At 41.6% G+C, this 11,468-nt stretch overlaps 1 pseudogene; it reads right to left on the bottom strand.

Annotated features, from left to right (window-relative positions):
* Positions 1-7,858: 7,858 nt before the first annotated feature.
* On the bottom strand, positions 7,859-8,479 carry LOC148294253 (uncharacterized; annotated as a pseudogene).
* Between the last annotated feature and the right edge of the window lie 2,989 nt (positions 8,480-11,468).

Here is an 11,468-nt window from a genome sequence, read left to right as displayed (position 1 = left end):
AGAAATTGGATAATTCCATTTGAGAGGCAGTTCGTTCCAAATTGGAGTGGTTGGTGTATTGCATAGTTCTAGCGATTGGATTTCACTCAAAACTCCCCAAATGACTCCTCCCACCATATTATGATGTTTCCCAAGATTTGGGCTCGATCCGATATCAATAGAATTGGACAATTCTTGTTCCAATGCAGTTCGTTCCAAATTGGAGTGGTTGGTGTATTGCATAGTTCTTGCGATTGGATTTCACTCAAAACTCACCAAATGACTCCTCCCACCGTATTATGATGTTTCCCAAGTTTAGGGCTTGATCCGATATCAATAGGTGTAAGAAATTGGACAATTCAAGTTCCAACGCAGTTTGTTCCAAATTGGAGTGGTTGGTGTATTGCATAGTTCTAGCGATTGGATTTCACTCAAAACTCAACGAATGACTTGTCCCCCCATATTCTGATGTTTCCCAAGATTTCGGCTCGATCCAATATCAATAGGTGGAAGAAATTGGACAATTCAATTTGAAATGCAGTTCGTTCCAATTTGGAGTGGTTTGGGTATTGCATAGTTGTAGCGATCGGATTTCACTCAAAACTCTCCAAATGACTCCTCCCACCATATTATGTTGTTTCCCAAGATTTGGGTTCGGTCCGATATCAATTGGTGTAAGAAATTGGACTATTCAAGTTCCAACGCAGTTCGTTCCAAATTGGAGTGGTTGGTGTATTGCATAGTGCTAGCGAGTGTATTTCACTCAAAACTCCCCAAATGACTCATCCCACCATATTATGATGTTTCCCAAGATTTGGGCTCGATCCGATATCAATAGGTGAAAGAAATTGGACAATTCATTTTCCATCGCAGTTCGTTCCAAATTGGAGTGGTTGGTGTAATGCATAGTTCTAGCGATCGGATTTCACACAAAACTCACCAAATGACTCCTCCCACCATATTATGATGTTTCCAAAGATTTGGGCCTGATTTGATATCTACTGGTGTCGGAAATTGGACAATTCAAGTTCCACCGCAGTTCGTTCCAAATTGGAGTGGTTGGTGTATTACGTAGGTCCAGCGATTGGATTTCACTCAAAACTCACCAAATGACTCCACCCGCCGTATTATGATGTTTCCCATGTTTTGGGCTCCATCCGATATCTACTGGTGTAAGAAATTGGACAATTCAAGTTCCACCGCAGTTCGTTCCAAATTGGAGTGGTTGGTGTATTGCATAGTTCTAGCGATTGGATTTCACTCAAAACTCACCAAATGACTCCTCCCACCATATTATGGTGTTTCCCAAGATTTGGGCTCGATCAGATATCAATAGGTGGAAGAAATTACACAATTCATTTCGAAAGGTTGTTCGTTCCAAATTGGAGTGGTTGGTGTATTGCATAGTTCTAGCTATTGGATTTCACTCAAAACTCCCCAAATGACTCCTCCCACCATATTATGATGTTTCCCAAGATTTGGGCTCGATCCGATATCAATAGGTTTAAGAAATTGGATAATTCCGTTTGAAAGGCAGTTCGTTCCAAATTGGAGTAGTTGGTGTATTGCATAGTTCTAGCGATTGGATTTCACTCAAAACTCCCCAAATGACTCCTCCCACCATATTATGTTGTTTCCCAAGATTTGCCCTCGATCCGATATCAATAGGTGTAAGACATTGGACAACTCTATTTCCAACGCAGTTCGTTCCAAATTGGAGTGGTTGGTGTATTGCATAGTTCTTGCGATTGGATTTCACTCAAAACACACCAAATGACTCCTCCCACCATATTATGATGTTTCCCAAGTTTTGGGCTTGATCCGATATAAATAGGTGTAAGAAATTGGACAATTCAAGTTCCTACGCAGTTCGTTACAAATTGGAGTGGTTGGTTTATTGCACAGTTCTAGCGATTGGATTTCACTCAAAACAAACCAAAGGACTACTCCCAACATATTATGATGTTTCCCAGGATTTGGGTTCAATCCAATATCAATAGGTTTAAGAAATTGGATAATTCCATTTGAAAGGCAGTTCGTTCCAAATTGGAGTGGTTGGTGTATTGCATAGTTCTAGCGATTGGATTTCACTCAAAACTCCCCAAATGACTCCTCCCACCATATTATGATGTTTCCCAAGATTTGGGCTCGATCCGATATCAATAGGATTGGACAATTCTTGTTCCAACGCAGTTCGTTCCAAATTGGAGTGGTTGGTGTATTGCATAGTTCTTGCGATTGGATTTCACTCAAAACTCACCAAATGACTCCTCCCACCGTATTATGATGTTTCCCAAGTTTTGGGCTTGATCCGATATCAATAGGTGTAAGAAATTGGACAATTCAAGTTCCAACGCAGTTCGTTACAAATTGGAGTGGTTGGTTTATTGCATAGTTCTAGCGATTGGATTTCACTCAAAACAAACCAAATGACTCCTCCCACCATATTATGATGTTTCCCAAGATTTGGGCTCGATCCGATATCAATAGGTTTAAGAAATTGGATAATTCCATTTGAAAGGCAGTTCGTTCCAAATTGGTGTGGTTGGTGTATTGCATAGTTCTAGCGATTGGATTTCACTCAAAACTCCCCAAATGACTCCTCCCACCATATTATGATGTTTCCCAAGATTTGGGCTCGATCCGATATCAATAGGTGTAAGACATTGGACAATTCTTGTTCCAACGCAGTTCGTTCCAAATTGGAGTGGTTGGTGTATTGCATAGTTTTTGCGATTGGATTTCACTCAAAACGCACCAAATGACTCCTCCCACCGTATTATGATGTTTCCCATGTTTTGGGCCTGATCCGATATCAATAGGTGTAAGAAATTGGACATTTCAAGTTCCAACGTAGTTCGTTACAAATTGGAGTGGTTGGTTTATTGCATAGTTCTAGCGATTGGATTTCACTTAAAACAAAACAAACGACTCCTCCCACCATATTATGATGTTTCCCAAGATTTGGGCCCGATCCGATATCAATAGGTGTAAGAAATTGGACAATTCAAGTTCCAACGCAGTTTGTTCCAAATTGGGGTGGTTGGTGTATTGCATAGTTCTAGCGATTGGATTTCACTCAAAACTCACCGAATGACTTCTCCCTCCATATTCTGATGTTTCCCAAGATTTCGGCTCGATCCGATATTAATAGGTGGAAGAAATTGGACAATTCAATTTGAAAGGCAGTTCGTTCCAACTTGGAGTGGTTTGGGTATTGCATAGTTGTAGCGATCGGATTTCGCTCAAAACTCTCCAAATGACTCCTCCCACCATATTATGATGTTTCCCAAGATTTGGGCCCGATCCGATATCAATAGGTGTAAGAAATTGGACAATTCAAGTTCCAACGCAGTTTGTTCCAAATTGGAGTGGTTGGTGTATTGCATAGTTCTAGCGATTGGATTTCACTCAAAACTCACCAAATGACTTCTCCCCCCATATTCTGATGTTTCCCAAGATTTCGGCTCGATCCGATATCAATAGGTGGAAGAAATTGGACAATTCAATTTGAAAGGCAGTTCGTTCCAACTTGGAGTGGTTTGGGTATTGCATAGTTGTAGCGTTCGGATTTCACTCAAAACTCTCCAAATGACTCCTCCCACCATATTATGTTGTTTCCCAAGATTTGGGTTCGGTCCGATATCAATAGGTGTAAGAAATTGGACAATTCAAGTTCCAACGCAGTTCGTTCCAAATTGGAGTGCTTGGTGTATTGCATAGTGCTAGCGATTGTATTTCACTCAAAACTCACCAAATGACTCATCCCACCGTATTATGATGTTTCCCAAGATTTGGGCTCGATCCGATATCAATAGGTGAAAGAAATTGGACAGTTCATTTTCCATCGCAGTTCATTCCAAATTGGAGTGGTTGGTGTAATGCATAGTTCAAGCGATTGGATTTCCCTCAAAACTCACCAAATGACTCCTCCCACCATATTATGATGTTTCCAAAGATTTGGGCCTGATCCGATATCTACTGGTGTAAGAAATTGGACAATTCAAGTTCCACCGCAGTTCGTTCCAAATTGGAGTGGTTGGTGTATTACGTAGGTCCAGCGATTGGATGTCACTCAAAACTCACCAAATGACTCCTCCCACCGTATTATTATGTTTCCCATGTTTTGGGCTCCATCCGATATCTACTGGTGTAAGAAATTGGACAATTCAAGTTCCACCGCTGTTCGTTCCAAATTGGAGTGGTTGGTGTATTGCATAGTTCTAGCGATTGGATTTCACTCAAAACTCACCACATGACTCCTCCCACCATATTATGCTGTTTACCAAGATTCGGGTTCGATCCGATATCAATGGGTGTAAGAAATGGGACAATTCAATTTGTAAGGCAGTTCGTTCCAAATTTGAGTGGTTGGTGTATTGCGTAGTTCTAGCGATTGGATTTCACTCAAACCCACCAAGTGACTCCTCCCACCGTATTATGATGTTTCCCATGTTTTGGGCTTGGTCCGATATCAATAGGTGTAAGAAATTGGACAATTCAAGTTCCAACGCAGTTCGTTACAAATTGGAGTGGTTGGTGTATTGCATAGTTCTAGCGATTGGATTTCACTCAAAACTCACCAAATGACTCCTCCCACCATATTATGATGTTTCCCAAGATTTGGGCTCGATTCGATATCAATGGGTGTAAGAAATGGGACAATTCAATTTGTAAGGCAGTTCGTTCCAAATTTGAGTGGTTGGTGTATTGCGTAGTTCTAGCGATTGGATTTCACTCAAAACCCACCAAATGAGTCCTCCCACCATAATATGACGTTTCCCAAGTTTGGGGCTCGATCCGATATCAATAGCTGTAAGAAATTGGAAAATTCAAGTTCCAACGCAGTTCTTTCCAAATTGGGGTGGTTGGTGTATTGCATAGTTCTGGCCATTGGATTTCACTCAAAACTCACCAAATGACTCCTCCCACCATATTATGATGTTTCCAAAGATTTGGGCTCGATCTGATATCAATAGGCGTAAGGAATTGGACAATTCTTGTTCCAACGAAGTTCGTTCCATATTGGAGTGGTTGGTGTATTGCATAGTTCTAGCGATTGGATTTCACTCAAAACTCACCAAATGACTCCTCCCACCATATTATGATGTTTCCCAAGATTTGGGCTCGATCCGATGACAGGACCCGCCCCAGATTTCCTCGGAAACCGGGACGGATCCCGTCTTTAAATCCGGAATTCCGTAGATGCCGGGCCCACTTACTAAAAACCGAGATTTTCTACCAAAAATTTGGCAGAGTCTCCCCTGTAAACAGGACAAATCCCAAAATTCCAAACCTGTCCGAAACACAGATATAAACAACCCAACAGCCAGCATGCATTACACAAAGCATAGTGTTACAAACCATGGCCTCCGGCCTCCAAAATCACATCCTATCAGGGCAATAACAAAGCAACTAACAGAATTCAAAAATTTACAAGTAGGAAGGAAGTTTAACGATTTTTACATAGCACAGAGGCTCAGAGAAGGCTCAAGTACTGAAGCTCGTGAACACAGGAGCACAAAACACGGCACTGCGGCTCGTTCCAGTCACTACTGGCTGTGGGGCCAAAACAGAAAATTGTGAGTGGACAAAACAAAATTTAGTTCAATTTAAACCAAAGTAATATAACCCCACCGTTAGAAAACCATGCATGAAACCAATGCATTAAATCCATCATAATCATATATATATATACAGTTTGCTCAAACCCGAGCTAAATCCGAAATCCAGTGAAACAATCAACCCAGCCAAACCTTTTCTTACCAATCTCAAAACAAACTATCGAAACACGTGCCCACCGGCACGACGAGCGGGGAAGTATCCTCGCTCAAAACAAGAACAAATGTATAGCTATATATATATATATATATATATAATAGAGATATAATATAGGTATACGACACACCTAATTGTACCGGGGAAACAATCCAACAGGGGATTGTTTGACTAGCTCACACTTATCCGGCCTCAAACATCCATGTGGCTAGGGATGAGTCGTCCACCTGGTGGACTGACACTCTAACCTAGCACGTACGGACGAAGAATCAAGACCCGTACGCCTAGAACCGTCCTACGCGCGCAGACTACCCAATCAAGGGTCTACGGTCAACATCCCGTTAAGGATGCCCCTGCTACTGACATTTCCAAATATTTCACATTTCCATAATCACATTCCGAAACCAGGGAAGGTACACAGGATAGTGCATATAGCACTCCAAACTGACTTTCTACTCTCGCATCTTTCCATGCCTCATAACTATATCTCAAGTACCCCCCACAAATACTCCACCAATATAATACTTTCCCAAATAGCATATACATAAAATTCAAGATACTTGAATATATCCAAAACCCAAATATATCCCAAATGCTTTACCAAAAATAATGGTTTCAACTTTGAGTATAAGGTAAATTTCATAAACCTTTAAATCCTTATGCATAGAAATTTCATCATAAAAATCATGCTGCGAGACCCTGAGAGGGTCCTGCCTGCTGTGACGGCGGAGTACGATTACCTATTTCAGAATACGAACACGATATTAAAATCCAACTCTTCAAAATAAGGCTTAAAAGAAAATCCTAATATCCCGGGTTTCCCTTAAGTACGAGGAACGAGACGTCCCTAAGGTCCAACTAAAGGTTCAAGCGCTGGAAAAGTCTCGGAAGACACTCGGTTAACCGGACGGTCAAAACTTTAAGTTAATGAATCGGGACATTCGGGGCTCCGATTCACGATCCGCAAATTCTTATACGATCCTATGAATACCAGGAACAACATACTTGAAATTGGGTTTGATCCAACGGTCCCAATACATCAAACCCGAAAATCACAGATTATGTCTAATTCGTTCGAGGCCCAAACGATATCCAAATTGAGATCCGTAAACTCCTACGCGCTCGTGACAACACAAAGATCATTTTAGGATACAATGTGACCTCTGCCGGACTGCCTACGCGCCTCCCCACGCGCCGGCAGCGCGTGGGTGGCTTGATCACTGTTCAGGTGACCGGAAAAACTTAGAATCTTGGCTCCAAACTCCTATCCTAGGTAATACCCCTAATTTGGAGTCTCTTTTGTTCTTGGGCTATGGCCAAAAAGTGGCCAGAAGTGGTTGGAAATTCAAAATGAAACCGGCTGAAACCTAACTTCGAAAATTGAAATGTAAACTCTCAAAATTTCGGGAAACCTATCCAATAGGCAGCTAGAGCACGAAAAATAGTCGAGAATCCATACCTCACTCGACTAATTTGGTGGAGAATTGAAGGAGAATGAAGACGTTGAAATTTCTGAAATTTCCGGCGAGTTTTCTGCGTTTTCCGGCGAATCCCGACCGTTCCAGGAACTATGCTGGCCAGGGAAGAGAGAGGAGGAGGTGGCGGTTCGTTCGGGTCCGGTCTCGGCTCAGGTGGCGGCCGGTGATGATGGCTGTGAAGGTGAGGAGGTGGCTGGGCAAACCGAAGAGGAAGAGACGCACGGGAGAGAGAGAGAGAGAGAGAGAGAGAGAGAGAGAGAGAGAGAGAGAGAGAGAGAGAGAAATGAGAAAAAGAAAAAGGAAAATATGATTTTAATCAAATTAATTTTGAAATAATTTCAATTAGGTCCTCAATGGTTTTTCAATCGTATCTTCTTCGTTTCAAATCCGAATCGAGCCTACCGCGTGCCTACGGACTCGGCTCGGTACGATCTACTCAAAACTACCACTTGCTGTACCAAACTCTCTTCGGATAAACATTGACCTTTTTGCCCCCACTTCAAGGGCAAAATTGGAAATTCCATATTTTAAATTAAATTAATTAGTGAATAGTCTTATTTTTGGGTCGGGATGTTACAATCTACCCCCCTTAAGGAATTTCGTCCTCGAAATTTACGTACCTGTCAATAGAAGAGGTAAGGGTACTGGGCCCGCATCTACTCCTCGGGTTCCCAAGTAGCTTCCTCTACAGTCTGACTCCTCCACAACACTTTTACTACTGGAATAGATCTGGAACGTAACACTTGCTCTTTTTTGTCCAGAATTTGTACGGGTTCCTCATCATACGACAGATCTTCTCTCAACTCCATGGGTTGTTGTTCCAAAACATGAGAAGGATCAGGCACATACTTCTGTAGCATAGACACATGGAACACGTCATGGATACGAGATAGTTCCGAAGGTAAGGCAAGTCTGTAGGCAACTGGTCCAACACGTTCCATGATCTCATACGGTCCAATATAACGAGGGCTTAACTTCCCACGTTTACCAAACCTCATCACACCCTTCCAAGGAGATAACTTCAAAAATACCCAGTCTCCAACCGCAAACTCAAGATCCTTGGACCGGTTGTCCGCATAACTCTTCGGTCTATCTTGTGTAGTCTTAAGCTTCTCTCGAATCATCTTCACTTTTTCAGTTGTATCCCTAATACTATCCACTTTTTCCACTATCCTATCACCCACCTCATTCCAACAGACTGGAGTTCTACACATCCTCCCATACAAAGCTTCATACGGAGCCATCTCAATGCTCGAATGGTAACTGTTATTATACGCAAACTCCACCAAAGCAAGGTAAGTATCCCAACTACCTTTCTGCTGTAACACACAAGATCTCAACATGTCTTCTAGCGATTGGATTTCACTCAAAACCCACAACATGATTCCTCCCACCATATTAGGATGTTTCCCAAGTTTTGGGCTCGATCCGATATCAATAGGTGTAAGAAATTGGACAATTCAAGTTCCAATGCAGTTCCTTCCAAATTGGAGTAGTTGGTGTATTGCATAGTTCTAGCGATTGGGTTTCACTCAAAACTCACCAAATGACTCCTCCCACAATATTATGATGTTTCCCAAGATTTGGGCTCGATCCGATATCAATAAGTGTAAGAAATTGGACAATTCAATTTGAAAGGCAGTTCGTTCCAAATTGGAGTGGTTGGTGTATTGCATAGTTCTAGTGATTGGATTTCACTCAAAACTCACCAAATCTCTCTTCCCACCATATTATGAATTTTCCCAAGATTTGGGCTCGATCCGATATCAATAGGTGTAAGAAATTGGACTATTCATGTTCCAACGCAGTTCGTTCCAAATTGGAGTGGTTGGTGTATTGCATAGTTATAGCGATTGGATTTCACTCAAAACTCACCAAATGACTCCTCCCACAATGTTATGATCTTTCCCAAGATTTGGGCTCGATCCGATATCAATAGGTGTAAGAAATTGGACAAGTCCCATTGAAAGGCAGTTGGTTCCAAATTGGAGTGGTTGGTGTATTGCATAGTTCTAGTGATTGGATTTCCTTCAAAACTCACCAAATGACTCCTCCCACAATATTATAATGTTTCCCAAGATTTGGGCTCGATCCGATATCAATAGGTGTAAGAAATTGGACAAGTCAATTTGAATGGCAGTTCGTTCCAAATTGGAGTGGTCGGTGTATTGCATAGTTCTAGGAATTGGATTTCACTCAAAACTAACTAAATGACTCCTCCCACCACATTATGATGTTTCCCAAGATTTGGGCTCGATCCGATATCAAGAGGTGTAAGAAATTGGACAATTCAATTTGTAAGGGAGTTCGTTCCAAATTGGAGTGGTTGGTGTATTGCATAGTTCTAGCGATTGGATTTCACTCAAAACCCATCAAATGAGTCCTCCCACCATAATATGATGTTTCCCAAGTTTAGGGCTCGATCTGATATCAATAGGTGTAAGAAATTGGACAATTCCATTTGTAAGGCAGTTCGTTCAAAATTGGAGTGGTTGGTGTATTGCATAGTTCTAGCGATTGGATTTCACTCAGAAATAACCAAATGACTCCTCCCACCATATTATGATGTTTCCCAAGATTTGGGCTCGATTCGATTCAATACGTGTAAGAAATTGGACAATTCCATTTGAAAGGAAGTTCGTTCCAAATTGGAATGGTTGGTGTATTGAATAGTTATAGTGATTGGATTTCCCTCAAAACTCACCAAATAACTCCTCCCACAATATTACGATGTTTCCGAAGATTTGGGCTCGATCCGATATCAGTAGGTGTAAGAAATTGGACAAGTCAATTTGAAAGGCAGTTCGTTCCAAATTGGAGTGGTTGGTGTATTGCATAGTTCTAGCGATTGGATTTTACTCAAAACTCACCAAAGGACTCCTCCCACCATATTATGATGTTTCCCAAGATTTGGGCTCGATCCGATTCAATAGGTGTAAGAAATTGGACAATTCCATTTGAAAGGAAGTTCGTTCCAAATTAGAGTGGTTGGTGTATTGCATAGTTCTAGCGGTTGGATTTCACTCAAAACTCACCAAATGACTCCTCCCACCATATTATGATGTTTCCCAAGATTTGGGCACGATCCGATATCAATAGGTGTAAGAAATTGGAAAATTCATGTTCCGAAGCAGTTCGTTCCAAATTGGAGTGGTTTGTGTATTGCATATTTCTACCGATTGGATTTCACTCAAAACTCGCCAAATGACTCCTCCCAACATATTATGATGTTTCCCAAGATTTGGTATCGATCCGATATCGATTGGTGTAACAAATTGGACAATTCAAGTTCCAACGCAGTTCGTTCCAAATTGGAGTGGTTGGGGTATTGCATAGTTCTAGCGATTGGATTTCACTCAAAACTCACCAAATGAGTCCTCCCACCATATTATGATGTTGCCCAAGTTTTGGGCTTGACCCGATATCAATAGGTGTAAGAAATTGAACAATTCCAGTTCATAGGCAGTTCGTTCCAACTTGGAGTGGCTGGTGTTTTGCATAGTTGTAGCGATTGGATTTCACTCAAAAATTACCAAATGAGTCCTTCGAGCATATTACGATGTTTCCCAAGTTTTGGGCTCGATCTGATATCAATTGGTGTATGAAATTGGACAATTCAAGTTCCAACGCAGTTCGTTTCAAATTGGAGTGGTTGGTGGAATGCATAGTTCTAGCGGTTGGATTTCACTCAAAACTCACCAAATGAGTCCTCCCACCATATTATGGTGGTTCCGAAGTTTTGGGCTCGATCCGATATCAATAGGTGTACGAAATTGAACAATTCAAGTTCAAAGGCAGTTCGTACCGAATTGGAGTGGTTGGTGCATTGCATTGTTCTAGCAATTGGATTTCACTCAAAACTCACCAAATGAGTCCTCCCACCGTTTTTGATGTTGCCCAAGTTTTGGGCTCGATCCGTTATCAATTGGTGTAAGAAATTGGACAATTCAAGTTCAATGGCAGTTCGTTCCAAATTGGTGTGGTTGGGGTAATTCATAGTTCTAGCGATTGGATTTCACTCAGAACACACCAAATGACTCCTCCCACAATATTATGATGTGTGCCCATGTTTTGGGCTCGATCCGATATCAACAGGTGCAAGAAATTGGACAATTAAAGTTCCGACGCAGTTCGTTTCAAATTGGAGTGGTTGGGGTATTGCATAGTTCTAGCGATTGGATTTCACTCAAAACTCACCAAATGAGTCCTCCCACCATATTATGATGTTGCCCA

This window comes from Prunus avium, chromosome 5 (genome assembly GCF_965620075.1).
Source record: "Prunus avium chromosome 5, drPruAviu1.hap1.1, whole genome shotgun sequence".
Lineage (NCBI taxonomy): Eukaryota > Viridiplantae > Streptophyta > Magnoliopsida > Rosales > Rosaceae > Prunus > Prunus avium.
This window is presented reverse-complemented; position numbering and strand designations above follow the sequence as displayed.